General features: G+C 44.5%; 1 protein-coding gene across 3 annotated transcripts in view; it reads right to left on the reverse strand.

The window, feature by feature from the left end:
* The window catches only part of LOC149354717 (uncharacterized), a 371,296-nt gene extending 349,432 nt beyond the window's left edge, over positions 1-21,864 (reverse strand). For 2 of the 3 annotated variants that reach the window (XM_089577543.1, XM_089577544.1), the window contains exon 1: positions 21,725-21,864. The gene's annotated coding sequence lies outside the window, so the exon portion shown is untranslated. Of the gene's footprint in view, positions 1-20,129; positions 20,219-21,724 lie in introns of those variants that run through there. The other variant, XM_089577545.1, reaches the window with a different exon arrangement.
* Positions 21,865-22,757: the final 893 nt, after the last annotated feature.

Below are 22,757 nucleotides of genomic sequence, written 5' to 3' on the forward strand. Positions count from 1 at the left end.
TCCGTCAAAGCAAAAGTCTTGAAAAAACAAAGGAGCTCGCGAAACAGACAACGCAGTCCGCGCTATCACGCACGAGCACCGCCGGCACGAGCCTACAAGGAGGCTGCCATGTTGGCTGAATCACGTGGTCTCCGAGTCAGTCTCCTGGTTGAACGGATTTGGCTCATTTCGATCCACGCAGTGGAAGGATTTGGCTCGTTTTCGGTTTGAAACGTGATCTGCGGGCTAGCTCAGTTGGTGTGATTTGACCCATTTTGTTCTGATCTGTTTTTTAAAGGAAAGTTGACTGGCTTAGCTTGCCACTACAGTTGGGGTTGCGTTACTTTCGGTTTGTGGATTTGGCTCATTTCGAAAAAAAGCTCCTCATATATATATATATATATATATATATATATATATATATATATATATATATATATATATATATATATATATATATATATACACATATATATATATACATACACACACACCACACGCACACACACCTGGATAGCTGAGCCGCCAGCTCAATTTTGAGAGGCTGCTAAGGACATGCTACATGGATAGCAACCCGAGTCCCACCGAAGGCCGCACCTGACATAGAATGGCAGTTGCGCATCACTTGACCGCTCAAACACTGCGCCAGGAGTGGTAGGAAGACTGTCAGGTATCTATGGATGTAGAGAATGATCGATTCCGCATATATGGGCGTTCACCCATTATCGCTATGCAAACAAGTGCCATCCGTGAGCACTGCATCTGAACACCACAACCGAATTGAAACCAGAACTACTAGCGCGCCCAATTCTCATATGGCCTAGCTGCGCAAATCAAAAGCCATCTTTTTTTGGTTGTTTTTGCTGCGGTTAGCAATTCTTTATTATTCATTCCCATTTACTGGTAACTGGCAGCAGTCACTAAACGGCCAGTTATTTGGTAGGAGAGAGGAAGTAAGGAAAGCCTTAAGAGCAATGCAAAGGGCGAAAGCGGCTACCATGGCTCAGGGAGCAGCAGATCTCTTCAAAGATGAAGGGGAGATTGTGCTGGAAAAACTAGCCAACCTGTAATTCATTGCCTTATGTTTTCGAGCGCACCAGAAGCTTGGAACAACATATCCTTATCTTAATTCATAAAAAAGGAGACGTCATGGACTTGAAAATTTAAAGACTGGTCACCTTACTGCCCGTTGCCTACGAGGTGTATACTAAGGTAACCGCAAATAGAACCAGACAACCTTAGACTTCATTAAGCCAAATGAATAGGCAAGTTTTCGGAAAGAATACTTGACAATAGACCATATCCACACTATCAATCAAGTGATAGAGAAGTGCGCTGAACATAACCAATCTTTATATATATCTTCATCCATTACGATAAAGCATTTGACTCTCGAAACATCAGAAGCCATGCAAGCATTGCGGAGTCAGGGTGTAGAAGAGTCTTATGGGAAAATGCTTGAAGGTATCTATAACGACTGCGGTGTTGACGCCGTCCGGTGTAGCACGTAGCCGTGATCACCACCATAGTCCTCCATATAGTCAGGAATAAAATCCGAATAAGGAAGACTGTCAGGCAGGGAGGACAATCTCGCCGATGCTATTCACCACGTGTTTACAGAAGGTGTTCTGAGGCCTGGATTGGGAACAGTTGGGTATAAGTGTTAATGGAGACTACCTATGTAATTTGCGATTAACTGATGGCATCGCCTTGCTACGTCACCCACCAGACGAACTGCAGAGCTTGATCAATGAGTTACACAGGGAGAGCTGAACGGTTGGTCTAAAAATTAACATGCAGCAAACCAAAGTAAAATTCAACAGTTTCTAAGAGAACAGCAGTTCAGAATCGGTAGCAAGGCGCTTAAAGAGGTAAGGGAAAACATGTAATTATGGCAGGTAGTGATCACTCATCCAGATCATGAGAGAGAAATGACTAGATTAATAAGAATGAGGTGAAGCGCATATAGCAGGTTCTCTCATATCATGAATGGCAGTTTTCCAATATCGCTCAAAAGAAAAATATACAACAGCTGCATCTTATTGGTACTCGCCTATGGGGCACAAATGGGGAAGCTAACGAAAAGGGTTCAGCAAGGATGGCGTAGTGAGCTATGGAAAGAAAAATGATAGGAGTTACTTTAAGAGGCCGGAAGCGGGAAGTGGGGTTGAGAGAACGAACACGGGTCAATGACATCTTAGTCGAACAACAAACACGACAACAGACAATGACAGGAAGGGGGGGAGGGTTCTGAAGCCTTCCTCGCTGTTGTCTTGGTTGGCAGTGCTTAGCAAGTTGTAAGCACTGCCTCCCCGCCAGCCTTCGGGCCCGGCCATCACCACCCGCCGCGACATGCGATTATACTTCGTTATTCTGAAACACGAATCCTTAGCTTTGTTTCACTTATGCTTTCTGCCTCCTTATTTCTGCTATTGACATGCTTTTCATGATTACACTATAACAATCCCAAATCTATCCCAACAGTAAATGGTGCACGTTTCTGCGCAGGTCATATGGTGAAAATATTTTCCATAGCGACCTTGCTCTGTTTGGATGATTTTAATTAATTTTTCGGCAACTCAGGACTGACATTCCTGAACTGACATTCCTGAACAGCCCCACAATTTCATTGTTCTCTTCATTTTCTCAGCTCCCCTCTCTCTTTTTGTGGTTTTACTCCTTACACCATAAATGTATGCACCAAAGCGGCTGCTTTCCGGAGGCGGGCCTTGCCACCCATTCATATATCATGACTTCTTTGTGCGTGAAATACAGATTACCGGTTAAGAAGAAGCGTGACAAAAGCGGTTTCCATGCGTATCGGAGCGCTTCTAGCTTCTATTCGCCGCCTCTCTCGCGAGCATAGGATGCTGCTCCACAGCCAAGGTGCAAAAGAAACAAACAAACAAGCAAACAAACAAGAAAGCAAGGAAGCAAGGAAGTAAGCAAACAAACAAACAAACAAACAAAAAACAAACAAACAAAATACTGTCGTGGTTCAGCGCAAAAGCCCTCAACAGAATTTCATGCTGGCACCATTTTTTAGCCGTTTTCCGGTGTAGTGTACTTGAAGTATGCGTTGCTGATGTTGGCCACTGTCGATGAGTGCGTGAGCCCCTCACAGAAAACTGGCCCGCGCAGTATGAATCAGTGTACACTCTGCACGCTGCCAGTTTTCTGTGAAGACTGCACGCTTTCAGATCCGGAACATAAATGCAGAGAGGCATGTGCTTCAGCGAGGACCAGTGCACTGGTTTTTGGGTGTAAGGAACGCTTGCTTTGGCACTGAAGGTTGAGCAGACACAAAGAAAATACACATGTTACCTACTCATCTGGCTATCTAACATTTGGTAGCAGACCTCTATTACAATTAGGCTTTTAACAGTAATCAGGGATTTGTATCCCCAATTTAGGAACGGCTTCACAAGTTTTTCAGTTTTCAAAAAATCTATTCTCGTTGTCAGAGCAACATCAGAAATTCTTGTTGTCCGGCCGCTGTAATCTGACGCCGGCTGACCGAGAAGCTCACGCAGCCCCACCCGCAAAAACACCTGTCCCTGGGCGGCGTGCGTACCACGCGCTCTTTCCCGGCACGCCAGGTCGGGAGCAGCGACCGTTGCCACCTCGCAAAAGCAACCACAGAGGTGGTGAGGAGTTAGGCCACTCGGGCTACTTGGCAGTGCGCGTCACAGCGCGACGGGAAAAAAAATAAAAAATGTTTGTGCATGGATAAAATTTCAGCCTAGCTCCGCGCATACCAGCTCCTCTTCCTCCGCAACACCTAGAGTTCGCTCTTAAAGATCTTTCTTTCTACTCTGCAAGGTCACCTTCTCTTGAAGATAATTTTGCAACAACACTCTTGAAAGTAAGGCTCTTCACAAATTTTAAGTATTTAAAAGCTGTTTCTATAAAACGCTCCGGATAACTCTCGTCCAATAATAAGCCGGTTCACCACACAAATGCACAAACCGTAAAAAAAAAAATTGGTGGGGGCACTTAAGATCCGACTGAAGATTATGACGCGATAGCGTAAATGAGTTGTTGCCCACACATGCGGAACTGGTCATCCGTACTTTACAATTATGGATCTCTGCAGGTCCTCAACCCACTCCAGGCTCAGTGGTTCAGCGGCTAAGAGATGTGCCACTTCCCTGCGATGGCATGTGCTGGCCCCGGTGGGGTGTGTAAGACCCAAGCTCCTCTTCCCGTGCCACCTCTCGCGACCGGTCATTAATTCAAGTGCCATCTAAGATGATGGTCAGTTTTCATACAGTCTGGTGGGCAGGTTGTGAAGATGCCACAAGGTCACGTGACCTAGGTTGCCCACCTGTAGGTTCCTTCTCCGGGGATTTCTCGCTCACAACGCCGACTACGACGCTGGATTTTCTGCAGAAAAGGCGCATATATGTTTTTCACGTAATGTAATTTAAAATTAGCAATATTATTTTGTGGCTATATGAAGAACTGTGAACTCTTATAAGCATAAAATGCTCTTACCACCCATTCTCGGCAAACTCAGCGAACATTGTCGCCTGGAAATCAATGTAACCAGGAGGCTTAGCATGTACTGCGAACCTTTCTGAAAGATTCCGAATCTTTCCACCCAGATTACGCCCCGCAGACAAAACTTCACCGCACCATAGCCCCGCGTGAATGCAAACCAGTTTTGACGCAATCCAAGTAGTTTTGTTAACCGACGCCTTAGACCCCTCGATCATCGCCGCAGCCCATCTTTGGAAGCCTTTCGCGCTAACGCTCTACATTCCAGTCTTCGTCATCTTGCGTGTTAATCCTGCGCTTTGAAATGCTCAGCGCTGGCAGCGCTGCTGCTGTGACTGTGCAATGGAGCTGGATGAACCAAGAGATAGGAAGACTCGCGTGTGTCGCTGACGGGGGTTTATGCAGCCGCACACGAAGGATAGAAGGCAGACTAGGTGGCAAAACGCATCGCTAAGGCTGAGGTAGAGCGGAAAAGTGGTACGACGCGGCAAGCTCCAAATGAAAAATGGGACGGTGCGCTCGCGGCCCAGCACGTAAAAAAAGCGGCTGAACGCGGCGGCACGCAAAACACGAAAAGCGGCGAAAGAAGCAGAGTGCACTGTCCAGCTATGAAAAGCGGATTATGGCGTATGCTTCTCAAGTAGCGAAATCAGCCAGGCAGAGCATGGGCACTGCAAAACAACCGCTGTCGAAAGCGGGGGCGCGTGTTCAGCAGCCAAAGGACCTGGCCAATACCAGAGTACGGCCACCAAGATCAATGAGAGTCGTGATAGAGTGCGCTGCGCCTTTCGTAGGGTAGATTTCCTGCTAGCATCTACTCTCGACGATTAGATTAACCATATTTTTCAATAGAAATAACTCGCTAGTAGAGTGCAGCTATCGGGCCAGTCCAGGCTACCTGAAGTAGCCACACGTGTGGCGTTGTATGGCTCAGCTGGGCAAAAGGAGAACGTCGAGAGTAGGCAGTGAAGAAGAGACCAGGCTTGTTTCGGCGAGAGAACAGGTCGCTATGGCTTGTGGCAAAAATGGAATGTTCCAGCAACCCGCTGTAATAGTTCAGGAGTTGGAGCAACGACAGACAAGAGTCGTGTTGCTCAACAAAATTCATATTCTTTGCACAGGTTTTGCTGCTTAGCAGCGCCGTTTCATTATTCGAAACAAGTACTACCGCGATGGAAAGAAACGCGAACATGGCGGCGCCTGCATGCTCCGCTTTTAGAATTTCTTTTCATCGCACTTTTATGCGGTGATAGCGAAGGGACCCGGGTAAAAGCACGATGAAAAGAAATTCGAAAAGCGGTGTGTTCAGGTGCCTCAATGTTCGCGTTTCTTTCCATCGCGATCGTGCATAGATCTTAAGTTCTGCCGTTGAGCGGCGTAGAAAGCGACCTCGATTTTGAGCCTCGTGCCATGCAATTTGGCGGAGTGCAACTGCGCATGGTCCATGCTGCGCCCCTGAAGTCATCTTCACCTTTGAACGCATCGAAATTTATTACAAAACCTCATCCTGGGTAGTTCTTCGTTGTTACGCACGGCAGAACCACAGGGATGAGGCAGGAATAATAATAGTGCAAGGAGCTCCACTAAAGCCAGCGGCATGTGGTTCGGTTATGCCGATCGTCGCACAACTGCCATGCACGACTTCCTCTGTCATAGTGCTGTTTCTTGCTTTCTCCATCGCGCATGTCCTTGTGGACCTGCAACCATCACAATGTCGAATTTCCTGCGGTGCACCCCAGGCACAACTATTGAGATGCAGGCATACCAAGGGGCGAGGTGGTTGAGGTACTCAGCGCGCATTCTTCTCGTCTATTATCGCGCGATAACGAGACACCTTTTCGTCCGCCTGCACAAAGAGCGGGAGCCCCGTCCTCTGGAGGAGGACGGGGGTGCACTCGACGGTGGAACTCGACTGCCCTCTTACGTTGTCTCCGGATGTGACAACGCTGCGGGGTTTCGCGCAGAGGCGGTGCAAGAGACCAGACAGAAGGCCTGAAAGACAATTCTCTGAGCCTACCTTCACAAAATGGTACGCACAAAATGGTCACAAAGTGGAACGCAAACAAAATGTATTTTGATGAAATGCAGCAAATCTAAAGTACTGATCTGGTGCGTTGCAATATACATGCATTCAGGTCTACCAGAGCTACGCTGCAAAAGCGCATCACGTCTGTTGAACAGCTGAGTAAAGCTCAGAAGGGTGCCGGAAATCTGCAGCAGAAGCACCAGAAAGATCTGTGCTTCAGGATCTCTGCTTCTGGCTTCTCTGAATTTCTTCAAGTAAGCGTAATGATTTTCAGACTATTCTAAAACTATAAAAAGAAACTTTGATTACGAAGCATTATACGGGAGTAAATACTAGTCAGCAACCACCCAAGCGCAGCATACGGCTACATACTGCCTTCAGAATTGAATGCCAAACTAAATTGAAATTTTTTCATCTTCTTGCAAAGAAGTAGGAAAACCTTTGATTATTATGAAAACCATTATGACAACCATATACAAGCAGCATAAGGCACGCTCAAGAAGCTGCAACATTAGTTACAAATAATTTATTAGGTTGGTATCGTAATTGCATGCAAGAAAAGATAATAAATTAGTGGCGTCTTTCTACTTCTGTCAGAAAAATCACTATAAGCTACTGGAAGCAGCAGGGTGAGTGCCTTTCTGCATCGCATTAGAAGGTGTCGATACCGAAAGCCGTATTCACGAGGGTGGATTTTCTGACTTACGCGTCACCGGCCGTATGACGGCGCACTTGCTTTCTTTCTAATATTGAGGTATGTTTGGCCGAGCGAGCCAGCTAGGGAAAAGCCCGTAGTGAATTAATAATTAGACAACAGCTAAGAAAGGCTCGCTCCTCGTCTCCTGGTTGATTTGTGTGCCACCGCTGTCAGCGCTATGCGAGGTTGTCGAGCAAAAACAGTCCAGTTTAACAATCGAGTTTGTTGTCCGCTTGTCGGCCTGCTGCCGTAAGGACGAGTAATGCTGGGGTCAAGGTTATTTTTTGGCGTGGGCAACGAAAGAGCCGCTTATAATTCTCTAGCGGTCGTTCTGTCACACTTGAAAGACGAATCCAGCCGGAAGCGTAGAACGATGTCGCAGGAAAGTCATGTCAATAAACCCCCCCCCCCCCCCCCCCAGGCTGATTCCATGTGTAGGTTCACAAACATCTTTGCACTTCTTGTAACAAGGTGTACGTATCCTGCGAGCGCTTCGTCTATAGAGTGAACTTCTTCAAGGCGTTTCGAACCGCACAATGAATATTCGAGTCACATTCTTAAATTAATCCCCTTCCGATGAGAGGAAGTCTTTTGTTTTTCTTTTTGCGTACACACAGCCGCCCGCTAGACATTGTTTTCGAAGCTTTCCAGTGCATAAAAAAGCTTGCAGTTCCACTGTAAGCACGGAGACGTAAGGAACTGAAATGGGACTTGAGGACTGAGCGCCACGCTTTCGCTTCGTTTTTTTTTTGCTGATACTATTATTATATTTTTCTAACATTATTAATATTTCATATTCTCTATAAATTCACACCAGGTGGTACAAAGGGTTTTGATGATTTGGTTTTAAACGCGTAACGGAAATTCGGCCAAAAAGCGCCATGGCTAGGTGCTATTGGTTCGCACCAGATAATGTCAAAGACCAATTTTTACTCACAATTTTACTCTAGAGAAGCCGTCCATCAAGCCAAGGGAAAGCTTTTGCGCTTTCGAAAACCGATGAGCCACCGGCGGCACTCGGTATCGAGCCCTGCGCCTTCCAGATTCGAGGCAGATCCTCATACCATTACGCGCCGGCTGCGGCAGCAAGAGGTTTTCCACCCCACAACTCGACGAGATGAGCTGCAGCACTGACCCAAAATTTTTCGCTGAGCTCACCCCCAATCTCTTCTAATTCGTCTCCTTGTGTCTTTTTCTTTCTCCTATCTTGGTGGGATGGGTAGATGTCCGTGTACCAGGACAGGGGCCGGAGCTCGCCACCGGGGACCGAGTGAATGGCATAAAATTGTCCGTAAGTCGTCAGCATGCCAAAGCCTCCGATAAAATAAAGTCATAAATTACCTCAGGTGAATGAACCCACTCTCACGCAGTCAGACAAAAAGCTTCTTCGCAGCCTTGCCCAGCAGTAGGCTCAATGAGAAGGTCGTAGCTGCTATAAAGATCATTCAAGCCGTTTCAATGCTGGCAACCAACAATATAGGGTTTCACGTAAGTTCCTACTGTCAGCAAGGCAGTCGCGAAAGAAAATACCGGTTTTATGCTAGTCTTCATTAATGGGAACACTCACAAAAGTGTGCCTGCACACATGGTGAAGTTTGTAGGCGCATTTTGCGGGGTTTACTGTCTGGAAATGAATGTTTTCGTCGGAGCTCGTGTCCAATGCTTTTGCAATACTTCCCAGTTTTTAGGCGACTAAAATAAATTGTGATCTACAGTCACCAGTCGCCCTCGCGCTTCAGAAGTTTATTTTTATTTTTCGTGAAAATAAGGTCTTATGAAGCTATACGTGTCGAAAGCAAAGAAGACTTCACATCATTTGCATCAAATGTTCTTGGTATGTGCATTATTTTCATTCACTCAAGGTGGCCTTTACCAGTTGTAGTATGTTCCCTACTTGATCCTTGGACATGGACTGCGACTTACTGCTCACTGGTTAGTACACTAATTTTATTCAGTATGAATAGGGAAGGTTTAGCTACGTTGTGGACCTGTGAAAACCTGTGTGGCACTCGATCTTTGTCACGCTGTCGTGTCGAACATCGGTTGGTGTGATAAACAGACCTCCAAACTCAAATATGACCCTGTTTCGTGACGCCATTGAGAGTATACTGAGTTTCATGGGGCATAAAACAAAGGGCTCTGCTCTAAGCACCGGCGATGTGAATATAGATGTTTCATCAAGCATAAGCAGCGACTACACATTCCTGCTTAAGTCATACAACTTTGATAGTCTGATCTCTGATCCAATAAGGGTCACCGCTATATCTGCAAGTGTAATTGATCACTTATTATGCTACAGTACAGACAATATCTTAGCGGATGTGTATGATGCAACTATTGCAGATCACGCGCCAATTTTCTCTCTGCTGCGTAAGATTTGGAACTTTCCTACAAGAGTGAGCTTTGTGACGAATGCACGAATTGATTATCACCTCTTACACGAAGAAATATGTTATTCAAATCTCAACAACATATATAACACAAATGTTCATAAAGAATTAGAAAAGTTCTTAGAGACTCTTGAGTCTGTCATATCAAAATGTACATCGTGCACTGCCCGTAGGTACGAACAACCTTTGTACCCGTGAATGAACTCGAATATACTTGAGGCTACAAAACAGAAAAATAGATGGCATCACAATTGGAAACATCGTAAAGAAAACGTTTATTGTTTCGGATCATCCAGAAACCGCGTGATGGCATTAATTTGGAAAAGGAAGAAAGGATCCAATGGTGTGTTAAAACAGATAGCACAAGGAAATACCCGCAAAATGTGGAAGAGGTAAATAACGTAATCAGAAAAGAAAACAAACAACATGTAGTCCCCGTGCTCATTGACGTCAACACAGCTGATAGGTTTAATGAATACTTCGCGAGCACTGAGCCTGAGTTTGCGGCCAATATTCTTAATCTGCCGTGCTCGATCAATGACCCACTTGTTCATGAGACCTTTTTACTACAGGTCATTGCCGATTATGAAATCACAGCAGTGGTCAATAATCTCGCCACAAGCAAGGAAACAGGAGATGACGAGATAAGTGTGAGAGCACTGAAAGAGAATATCTATTATCTTGCACCAGTCCTCATTACACTATTTAATCACACTATTAACGAAGTTATCCCTCTAGATCTTTTGAAAAACGCAAGAGTTCTCCCAGTTCCCGAAGAAAGTGAGAAGAATGATCCAGACGGTTACCGTGTATTCTCAGTTCTGAGTGTCATTATGAAACTGTGTTGAAAAACTTGTGGAAAAACAATTAGGACAATACCTGGAGAGAACAAAAATTATATCTCCCTCTCAACATGGCTTCAGGAACAACCGGTCTACATCCACACTGGTAAAAGCATTGCCTCAAAACTTGTATTCGTGTTTATATAATAATGAAATGGCTGTAGTTTTATTCCTACACTTGAAGAAAGTGTTTGATACTGTTAATCGTATAATCTTAATACAAAAATTGGAGCAGTACGGTTTCAAGAATTCCATTCTTGATTTCTTTACAAGTTATCTCCCCAACAGAACAAAATTGGTTCACCTCAAACACTTAAAAGCATCTCACAAATGTGTTTGCACTAGAGTTCCCCAAGGTTCAGTTTTAGGCCCGGCGTTATTTTCTCTTCACGTTAACGACTTCCCCATCTGTTTGGAAAATTCCAGCACGGCTATGACACCGCAGTAGTATTTACAGGCAGCACTCTAACTGAAATTCAGTCGAAGACAAAGGAGTTAAGTCAAACCTCCACATTGTTTAAACCTAACAAACTGATAATAACTGCTGCTAAAACTAAGTGTATGCTGTTTATATCGAGACACAAATGTCTCATAGATATTAATGTGCATATTTGCCTTGATAACGTTACAGTTGAGCAAATCGAATCCTTTAAATATCTCTGTGTAACTTTAGACACCACCTTAATTGGCAAAACTCATTGATACTTTGGTTGTAAGCTTTGCTTCAGCTTGTTACATCCTACTTAAAACGCGGGAGTTGCTTAACATATTTATGCTAAAAATTATTTACTTATCCTTTTTCATTGTCATTTGAGATACTGCTGCGAATCGTGAGCTACCAAATACAGGTCCTATATTGATCAAACTTTTTCTTCGCAGAAAAGAGCACTGCATATAATAACATACTCTAACAGGTATCAATCCAGTGCCGCCTTGTTCAATACGGTGCAGATTTTGCACTTTCCTTTGTTTTACGAAATGAAAATTGTTATGGTAGCATATAACATTATATGAATTGATTGATTGATTGATTGATTGATTGATTGATTGATTGATTGATTGATTGATTGACTGATTGATTGATTAAAAACATCTTTATTTGTCCAGTATTCTCAGAGCATGTGGGTGGGCCGCCTAGTCCGGTTGTCCATTGGCTGCTGCTGCTGCGCTGGCCCTCCCCACCAGCCAGTTCTGACGGTCAGGATCATCGCTGAGCAGAATGGCCTCCCACTGCTCCTCCGAGGGGTTGGGAATGGGGTCAACTAAGGGAATAAATTGGCATGCCCACACCATATGGTAGAGGTTAGCTACCTCTCTACAGTGTGGGCACTACGGAGAGTGTAATGTAGGGTACCACTGGTGTAATTTAGCTGGCATTGGGTATGTGTTGGTTTGTAGTCTCCTAAGGGTGTTCTCTTCGAACTTATTGAGGGATTTGTGTGGTGTTGGGTACTCCTTTCTGGCTGTTCTGTATGGCGCGAAATTGTCAGCATACACTGCTAAACCTATCAGGTCACGGCACCCTTCATGGTCATCAGGGGGAGACGCCCGGTGTAGAAGAGCTCGGGCATGCCTGTGAGCGGCTTCGTTTCCTCCTGGTAGTTCCAGGTGACCGGGAAACCAGATGACTGAGGCTTGGTTGTGCGGATGTTTAGTCACCAATGACAACCCTGAATTATGAATTAATCCGTAATTGAAGTTGCGACAGGCGTTCTGGGAATCAGTGAGCGGAACGGCGTTGGGGTTAGATGCTACAGCTAATGCAATAGCTGCCTCCTCTGCATGAGTGGGGTTGGATGCTTTCACCGAGGCGCAGTTCACCATCGACCCTGAAGGCAGGACCAAACAATGGAGTCATGACTATTGTAGTCTCAACATTATATGAAATAATTACACTCTTTCAAGCAACATTTTTTTTGCGTAATTGAAATACCAGGAATGCTATGAATAGTATAAATTTTATCTACCCTGCAACCCGAAACATTCACCTAAGGACCGCGCCTAATTGAGTATAATGGGGCTAAAGTATGGAATGCCGTGCCACTAGAAATTAAAATGGCTAGGAACTTTCTCTTCTCTGTTAAACGTTTCTACTTTTCGAAGGTTATGGGTACGTTTGCTGGTCATTTCTATGCGTGCACTTAAGTGTTTTTTTACCATTGCTGCATGTACAAACGAACTTTGTGTGTATTCTGTTGTTTAAATAACAACATGTAAAATGTGCCTCTATCTTCGGCTATTGGCCCAAGACATGTTTGCGAATGATTTTTTGTATTCACTTTGAAAGATAAACAAAAGAAGCCAGCCCTCTCTTCACCCGTAATCTACGCGTGAGTCGTGCCCCAATATAAGCTCCTCGTATGTCCTTGTGTTTTGCCTATACCTTTCTCGTATATAGCTACAATAAACGGTATGACTGCTGTGGTGAAGTGTTGTTCTCAGTACGCTCAGGGAACTGGCGTAGATAATGCTTTCGATGTCCTCGTGTATTATTTTCAACGATACAGGCAGCGTATCTTTCATCATTGAAAATATATACCCACCATAGTAATCCATTTTTTCTACTTCGGTTCACTTCTTTACCGCACTTCGAGAAGAAGAGAGAAGCCCTTTAATGAAAAAAAAAACATAATTTATCCGGCGTTTAAAAATCGCTGGTATGCTGCTTTGCGTGGGGAAGGCAAAATAGGCGATAAAGGCGGAAGGAGAGCGATGCGGGAAGGTAAAATAAAAGAATTGAGAAGGGGAGAAGATCAAATGCGGCTATTAAGTGGCCATTAAGTTAGCCATTAAGTTGAGCTGTGGTGAAGTTGAATCGTCGTGAAGTTGAGCTGTTGTGAAGTTAAGCTGTCGTAGAGGATGTCTTCCACTGCAGTCGGTAAGAAAGAAAATGGTTTTTTGAGGGCACATACAGGCCACATAAAGTTCCTTGAGTAGTTCAACCATCGGTGAAGATGTTGGTATGCTGTGTGTATTCTTCAGTTAAGAAGGTGAGAGTAACTTGCAGAAGTGCTCCCTCTGCATTCACACCTGGAACAAACTTCTTCACCTTTAGAGGCGAGAGTGTCCAAGGGGGAAATGTCGCAGGTAGTAGTTTCTGTGGCTTATTAAGAGTAGGGAGGGGCAGAGCTACACAGCTTGGCCAAAGCCAGAGTTACAGTGAGTTAAGTCGACACAGTGTAGGAAGTGCTTCTACCCTTCGAGGACATGACGGAGATGGGTACGCATAGTTTTCGGGGCGGCAGTCAGATCTAGTGGGAGACAGCCTGCTTCAATTCCTGATGCAGAGGAACCCTTTGGGAAGCCAAGGCATATCTGCAGGCATTTGTTCGGCACGGCGCCAAGAATCTTTTTGCTTGGAGGTAATCTTTGAAGCACCGGTAGACGGTAGCGAGGTTCCCTCAACGTAGGCTTTTTCAAGCACTTCGAACGTTGACAGCTGCTTTCGAACTGTGTGCAGAAAATTCTGTGCGACTCTCCCATTTTTTCTTTAGTGTCAGGTAATATTTCTTGAGATGCTTCAGTGGCTTTTGTTTTTATGAAAATGTGTAAGAGTGCGATCAGAGAGTGGTGAAATTTATTCTTGGGGAGTAAAATATCAGGCCGTATGCTGTACTATGCATGGTATCCAGGATATCCAGACCCGGAATGTCACTTGAAAATGGAGCGGCAACTTCAGTAAGGCACTTTTCAGTAATATCTGCGTAGCAGAGGTGTTTTTCTTGTGACCGTATTTTCACAGCATATGCGCATGCAAGTTTCACTATTACATTTCTAGTGGAAGCTACTTCGTTGCTACATGGCGGCTGGCTATAGGGCATATTTTACATGACCCGGTCGAAAGGCACAGACTTAAGTCGTACACTGGGTCTAACCGTTTTGGGCATGGTGGACTGGCAGTTTCCTATACTATGCAGTCGTAATTGCAAAAGAAGCGTATCGCAGCGCGATTGGTGAGCAACGGTAGGCACTGTCTTAACCCCGCTTTGGTGAGAAAAAATTGAGGCTATTCATGGTCCAGGAAGCTTAAAGTTTATTTTGATGTAGGAAAATTACTTTTTTTTTCAAAACTTAGGTCTAAACATTTCTGTTCATGTTTTACTGTTGGGGAAGTTTCGTTTATACAAGAGGAACCTTCAGTTTGTAGGCCTTGTTTAAGCAAAAACAGGACAGCTACTGCTATTTGTGGAGAAAATGAATCTACTTTCGGCTTCCAGAAACACTAATTTATTTGTTGTCAGCTTCATGTGCCTCTCGCAGGTTGATATTTTGGAGAAGTACATGCAATATGTCGTGTGCACAAAGAGAATACAAATGGCTTTTTGTATTATTCTTGCCTCTGAATTCATTTCAGCTCTGAAAAGCGCAGTTTTGGGGTACACCCCTTTGGTACATTTTTACTCTAAGCAAAACTCTATGATGGGTGGTTAACCTAGGCGTGCTTGAAGAAAGCGGTCGGAAGCAAACCTTCTCAGTGAGTTCAACACTGACCTGAAAATACCTGGGTCGCCTAAGTCGCGGTGGATGTCTCACTTTTATTTGGTGTCTTGGGGCTTCGCGAGGTCGAAGAAAACAGGAATACAGAGCTGTATGCCTGCAAACGCTTTGCAGGCTATGTTTTCAAGTTGAACTAGATGGTGAGTAATTGACATCGGTTTTTATATAAGAACATCGATGCGCCCCGAGGCGTTTACGAATTCAAAAACAGCGCTTAGTCTGACATTCAAAATGCTTCCAAATGATTTCCACAGCGAACGAGTATGAGCAACGAGCCTGTAACCACCAAACAAGGCTGGTAAATTTCCGGGTTTCAGGAAAAGCCAAATAAGTATTTTTTCTATTACCCATATTTGATTTAAAAAAAAATGAAAGTGCCAATACTGTGTGGCGAAAACAATTTACTTTTGCACAATGTATTCAGCCAGAGCTCGCTGCTTTCTGTTTGTTGGCGGACAGTAGTAAAAATTTTGCAATGTAAATGTATGATTATAATGTTCATTTAAACTACATTTTCCGAACTTTTTCTCTTTCACCTCTACTTTTAAGTCTTAAAAGTCTGGTTTAGTGTAATGAAGTGGAGACTGTGGATAAATACCCTCCTAATGATGTTATTGCTCCTGTATGCTTGTTTGTGTGTCAGATGCTGCCAATAGAGGAACTATAAGGGTGAAGTGGTTGCTATTAAGTCATTTATATGATGGAGCAGGTTTTATGGCATTGACAATGGACAGTTTTTTCATGATGCGTTTACCGCATTCAAGTGAATATAGTAGGTTTATGCTCTGACGTTTTTTTAATTGAAGCTGTGTTGCTATATTGAGCAGCTTCGGAAGACACCCAATCATTTAGGTTATTCCTTTCTCCCTCTGCAGTCCTGTGTCCGCCATGTCTTACGTTTCTGCCGCCCTAACCATGAACCAGAGGGAATGGAAGCCACACCTTTTATTAGACACCTCTAATCGGAGAGCACTTGAGTAATCTTTATTATTACAGATTTTTGGCGTGAATAGTGGGCAGGTCAGCAAGATGGAGCATCCTGCGCAGTGGTCCACTCGGGTTTATTAGTGCTGTGCTTGGTTTTATGGCAAATAAGCAACTGAGGTCATCATGCGCCAAGCTCGAAGTATCGGAAAAATTTTCGGGAGAATTTTACAGAAAGTGAAAAATCGTCGATGGTGTAGAGGGCTTAAAAGTTAGTGCTACCTCGTGATGACAAAGAAAAAAATGTACAAATATGCACTAGTAGAAGCTTTGAAGAGGGTCGGGAAACCTCAGCTGCCATCCCTGGCTGGGCAAAGATCTCGAGACTCCCAACCAATCAAATAAAGACCTTAGCCTTTTTCTCTGGAAGGTTTATTAGTCGTGACGATGATAAGCCTAAGATAATTGACGGATAATGGCCTCTGACCAGATTACGCAAAAATTTTAGTGAAATTTGATAAAATCACAAAAAAATAAAAGATTTATTAAACACTCATCAGTTTTCCTGAGCTCGGGGAATAGTATATTCTTTTAACTCTATTGGGTCGGTAGACGTCGCACAGGTCAAAATATGAAATTTGGCGTCTAGATTCGGCTTTCTAGGTTTACCAACAGGTGGTGTGACCAGATCTCGTACCAAAAGATAGGCTATGACAGTTGTCTAAGAGATTTAGAGTCATGTTTACAGTAAATTTCACATGCTGAGAACGGTAAACACAGCATCGAGTTAAGGTTTCGTTGCCAAATTACTCTAAGCTAAAGCTTGTAATCTTTCTAACAGTATTTCTCGCATAGTGGGCCCGCTTTCTATTTTTTCATTTAGTTTATTTATTTAGTACCTGCATCACGTTTTGGCATTACTGCAGGGGGGCACTTTCACATTCAAAAAACAAGAAATCATGCACTTAGCTCGTGAAAATAAAGGCTTCATTAGTTAGAACGATAACATGTGTGGCGGTGAAGCAATGTATTCGCGAACCGTTAGAAGAAAAAATAAATAACGGAGTACGTCACCTTTAAAAGGAAATTCATAAAGCTTTAAATTGTGGTCCCTTCACTTGGAGACATAGATAGGCGGCTTCAAATATTTCGTTTCATCTATACCAGTCCCGGAATAGAACACGTTAGGTAAAAAGTTCTGGCCATTGAAGATTCCTTTTGCTTTCTGAGATACCAAGTATCCTGGAATAATTTCCGAGGAGAAAACGGACTGCCCTATTTTGATTTTTTTTCCAATTTGTCAACAAGTTCTTGTGTGTGCGGGTCCCAGCACACTGATGCACATTCGAGTACCGTGCGGACGCGAGTAAAATATAGTTGTTCTTAGAGATGATGTGGAAGATGGCTGAAATTTCTTCTTAACAAACCTAATATACCAGCAGCTTTCTTTACGATGTAATTAACATGGTTTGACCACCTCAGGTCAGCAGTAAGATAAACGCCTATGTATTTATAACTCTGTTGTTTTTTCAAGGCCGCATGGTTTATAGTGTATATATAAGAAGGGTAGGAGCGCTTCCTCGAAAAGGTGACGTGTACACACTTTTTAGTATTCCATATCACGTCCCAATTATTACACCACACGGCTATCTTATCTAAGTCACCTTGAAAACTTTGCACATCAAATGAACTGTCTAAAATTTTATAAACATTCTAAACGAAGAAGTAACATCAGCATTAGTACCATTTATATATAACAAAAAAAGGAGCGGCCACAGAACAGAATCCTGGGGGACGCCCGAAGTGACAGGACCACAGTTCGAGGAGCCACCACAAACAACTAAACATTGCTGTCGTAGGGATAGGTATTCAGAAATCCATACAATGACTGTTTTATTCAAACTGTAGCTGCGCAATTTAAAAACAAAGAGATCATGTGCAACAACATCAAATGCCTTCTCGAAGTCCAAAAAATACAATCAATCAATAACTTTCTGTTTATAAATAGCAACTGCGATATCATATGTAAACTCAACCAACTGTGTAGAACAGGACAAACCTTGGCGAAATCCGTGCTGAGCGGGTTAAGTAAATTATGTTTAACGAGGTGCGGCATGATATAACTGTAAATTACATGTTCCATTGACTTGCAAGCTATACTTGTTAGATATACTGGCCTGTAGTTTTCTACCAAATTTCTCGGTCTATTTTTATGGATCGGCATAACGTGAGCCAATTCACAGTCTTTTGGCAGAGTCCCTTCTTGCAAACTCTTTTCAAGTAATCGAGTAATATACAATGACAATGTATCAGCACAATTTTTGATAACTGCTACTGGTAAATCATCTTGGTCGCTTGCAACCAATGGGTTCACATTACGCAATAACTTGCGAATACCTGCTGTACTAAAGATAACTTCTGCATCAGATCAGGACTTTTTATAGTCTGCAGAACTCGCGAATGGGATGAAATAAATACTGAGAAGAAATATTTACTAAAGGTCTCAGCCTTACATGCGTCATCTTCAATGAGCGTATCACCGCTTTTTATCGTTGGTACCGAGCAGTCATCTTTGCCGCGACTGCGATCATGTTTCCAGAATTCTTTCGAATCCTGTACCAACCTGTTTCCAAGTGAAGAAAAGTAAGAAAGTTTCGCTGTTCCTGCTAGCGATTTAAACTGACTACAACTGCGACGCCACCCCACAGTTCATTAGCATGGGCTCGGTCGAGCTGGTAATTTTTCAGTTTCAGAAGCCTCGTCTTATTGTGGGCCTAAGTAGGTCTCCTGGAGGTAAAGAGCTGCTGGAAACAGTGAGGGCAGGAAGTATTGTCACGTAGTTATAGTTGTTTAGTCCTTTCGGGAACGCTGCCTTCACAGGAGGGCAAACGATATTATTTTTGAAACCCTATTTTCATAAAAGTGACTGAGAACAAAAGTGAAGTTGTTAAACAAGTGTCCCTTTACCGATACCGGTTCCACTTTTCATAATTTGATGCCAGTTTTTGATGTTAAAAATGAGAAGCAAGATGGCAAATGGTATAAACTAATGATGCTATGGAACAAACGTTTAGTGACGTTTACTGTTCCATAAGGCACCGCGGTGGCTCAGTGGTTATGGCGCTCGGATGCTGACCCGAAAGACACCGGTTCGATCCCGGCAGCGGCAGTCGAATTTCGATGGAGGAGAAATTCTAGATGCCCGTGCAGTGTGCGACGTCAGTGCACGTTAAAGAACCCCGGGGTTGTCGTAATTTTCGCAGCCGTCCACCACAGGGTCCTCCATAGCCTGAGTTGCTTTGGGACGTTAAACCCCCATAAGCCATAAACTATTACTCCATAAGTAATTGCCTGAACGTGCTCACAAGTTGGTTCTTTTTCCTACGTTACAGGAGACAGTAACCGCACTGGTGGGTCTGCGCCCTGACGTCAGTAACAAATATAATGCACCATTGTTTACAAATCATCACTTGAAGACTCCAGGGCTTGTGCTAAGCGCATCATGCAGGTGGAGCTAGAGTGCGCTTTTTAACAACAAAGTTTCATGCTTGATTTGAAGCAGTGAAATCTAACCTTCGATCTTTTCCTCTATGCGAAAAAATTCGGGCTAAGATTTTCGAAAGCAGAGCGTGCAGAACACGCAGAACCAGTAGGAGAGGCATAGGTATAAAAAATTGCAGCGGTTCAACTCTGCCGAACAGAGTTTCACGTAGCGAAAGCCACATAAGCATGATTAAACATGGTTCATCGTTAGTACTTCTTTTATTGTTACGCAATTCCCCCACCACTTCACAGCCGCTTATTCATCTGCATTGATGGACGATGGAGACACAGCGTAACAAAGGGAACGTGGATGGTGGCACACGTAGAAGGAATTTTTATGCACACTCGCCTTCCCCCGTAGCGTCTAAGTCAAGCGCACAGCTCTGGTTATAAATACCTCATACTTGGCATCACAACTGTGAATTTAATCACATGACGCAACGTGATTACCGCGTGGTTTTCTTACTAGCTCAGCCGACAAGGTCAAAATGCAATGTCAAAGTTCAAGGTCAAATGCAAAGGTCAATGCAAGGTCAAAATTCAAGGTCACACACATGGTTAGGTATATGTGCATAGCAACACTATCCACGACTTATCTCAAGGTCGTTTCAAGGTCACTGGGAGGCTTACGGGGAAATGTGTCCCAGCTATAGTAGCGTAGCTTTCACTGCAAAATTACAGACGATCAATGCGATTGATGCGGCATGATTGCGTTAGCACTAGTGTCCTACCTAGATGGTGCAGCCGCTGGCGTGTTCAGACCGTGTGAGCGGGTGACGTGATCCAGTCCGTCAATCACCGCGTGACATGCAGTACCCCTCGCTCCGCCCTCCCGATCCAACCCAGCAATCGCAGTTCGACATGCCGTATCCCTTCTCCAGTCTCTCCCACCCTCCATACGTCGCCTCCCATCCTCTCTTCATCTTCTCTCTCCCCTTTTCTCTCTCTCGTCTCCCCTGAAAGTGGAGAGGGGATTTCTCTGTCTTCACTTTGCTAGCTGCCAACCGAGGCTAGCTGCCAACCGAGAGGCGGACAGATTTTTCTTACATGGAGGTTCTAAGACTAACGCACTGAAAACAAGATGCAAGAATAAAGAAAGACGAAGGTTCGTAGGCAGAAGTAGTAGAAAGAAAACGGTCTTGCCCGCATTCACCGCGAGCGAGCGGACAGAGCGGCAACAAGTGGCACAACCGAACGCTGAAAGAAAGACGGCCATCGTGTTCTGTACTGAACCCACAAAAATAAACCCAAGCTTTTCCGCGCAGTGACAAGTTAGGGCGTTTGGCACAACCGGATCGGCCACTGGCCGTTTGTAGCTAAGAAGCAGCAACCGTGCAAGCTTCAAGCTTGACCCGGAACACCCGGGACCTTTTAGATGAAAGCAAATGCAGACCCGCACTAACGGTGTGCAAAAAATTCCTTCCTAACCTCTCAAGCGGGCTTGTCGCTGTCGTCAGCTTAAGTTATGTGCAGCTTGATCAATACGTCATTTTTCTCACATGAAAATATTTGTGCGCTGAGGATAGTACGTAAGGATCATGTGCCGAGTGAAATCCTACTGCCAGAAAGCCCCAACGTCGTCACATCAGGACGCGCTGCTTAGTATCCGCGCATGCGCCAGATATCTAAATATTTTTTGCGTTCATGACTGGTAAATAAGGTAAACAAAGTAATAAAAAAATAGCGTTGCGTTGCGTGGCGCTGTGACGCTGTAACTCAATGCGCCATGTTGGCATGACATGTGCGTTGTAAAAGAAAGCCTTCCTGAAGCAATATTTCGTAACGCTTCGTCTCGTTTTGCTCCTTTTGGACCGTTTTATATGGTGGTGTCCACGTCGACCTTCGTCACTGGAGAGCCGCGACCAATGGGAGGAGGCCAATAAAAAACTAAACAGAGGGTTGCAAATTAAAGCTTTCTGTTTCCTGGTGGGAAAAAGTAATTCTCATAAATAGTTCGTGCTCACAGATATTGATCACGGCTATCCCATGTGACGCACATTTTAGACATTTAACTGCATCTACAGGAACAGTGCGTGCTTCTTGGTATTATTGAACTGCGGTTGTCTTACCAATCACCCGCATCGCAACCAGCGAACGAAATCTCATTGACCGCCTCGCCGTTTCGTGGTTGGAGCTGGCTTAATACGTACAGAACCTTCTTTAGCTTTGAGCGTTGCTGGTTAGCCACAGCAAAAGCAGGCGTGATAATCGCTGCTCCACATCACTCCACCATGAACGTCAGGAAGACAACTGCGTGCTGTCAGGGGTCTGCTCTCTTAAAATACATGCAGCACCATGGTAAAGCCAGTAAAGCGATGAAACTTACCTGCGGGGCCGACTATTGGCTCTTGAAGTGATTTCGCGTCAACAGCAGCACGCCCAGTCTTTCTGCAGAGGGGATGAGACTCGAATGAGTTGCTTCACGCAGCACCACGCCTGACTTCGCAGCAGGACTGCCCTACTCTGACGTCCTCTTCTTTCGGACTACGGCTGCCCCCAGGCGTGATCATGTGACCATCTACGCGTCGGCCATGATTTTTTTTTTCGCATTAGCTCGCTTTTCTGCTGGTTTTTTCCGCTCCTAGCCAACGCACCGCGCACCCGCTCCCTTTCTCGCGGCTCATGTAACCATGTCGGCGCATGCGCAGAGGAAGCCCTTCTGAGGGAGTGCGCGTCTAGTCTCACGGAAATATGGCCCGCTGCCTTGTGCTCCGATCGCGTCTGGGACGCTTCCGGAGCTAAGGAACATGCGGGCTGTAGCTTTGTCAATCTCTTTTGTTCCTTCATTGGCGCTGAGTAAGGATGGAGGTGGCGAGGGCCACCAAGTTAGTTTTTTTCTCCTTCGTAGATACAAACCAGTAGCCCAGTTTGACACAGAATACTGTGGTCACCACCATAGCCTGACAAGGTCTCCAGTCCAGGTCATAATGTGCGTTTGGCAACGGCAGTGAAAGAGGTAACAATTATCGCAAAAAAAAAGGACAGATGTGTGATCAGCCACATAGAACAGTTTGATGGGGTCCTCCCGAAAAAAATGAAGCACGGCGGTTTTGTATACATTTACTGAGTAGTAAGTTGTCAGAATGATATTTCAATAAACCGCCCTCACATACATATCCACAAGTGCCGATTACATTCTCAAAATCATTCATCGCAGCATTTTGATTTTACTTTTTCGTTCCGATTTGTTTTACTGCACTTCTACGAAGGCCCTTCATGGCGTATGAGTTGCGTTCCCCGCCTGGCCCACAGAGGGCCTGGGTTCGAACCGCAATGCCCACGAATTTCTTTTTCGAATGGTCATTTTCGTGCGGACACGCTCTGCTTACAGGTCTTGTATACGCCACTCATGAGGCAAG

This window comes from Amblyomma mixtum, chromosome 3, assembly GCF_055824585.1.
Source record: "Amblyomma mixtum isolate Tamu chromosome 3, ASM5582458v1, whole genome shotgun sequence".
NCBI lineage: Eukaryota > Metazoa > Arthropoda > Arachnida > Ixodida > Ixodidae > Amblyomma > Amblyomma mixtum.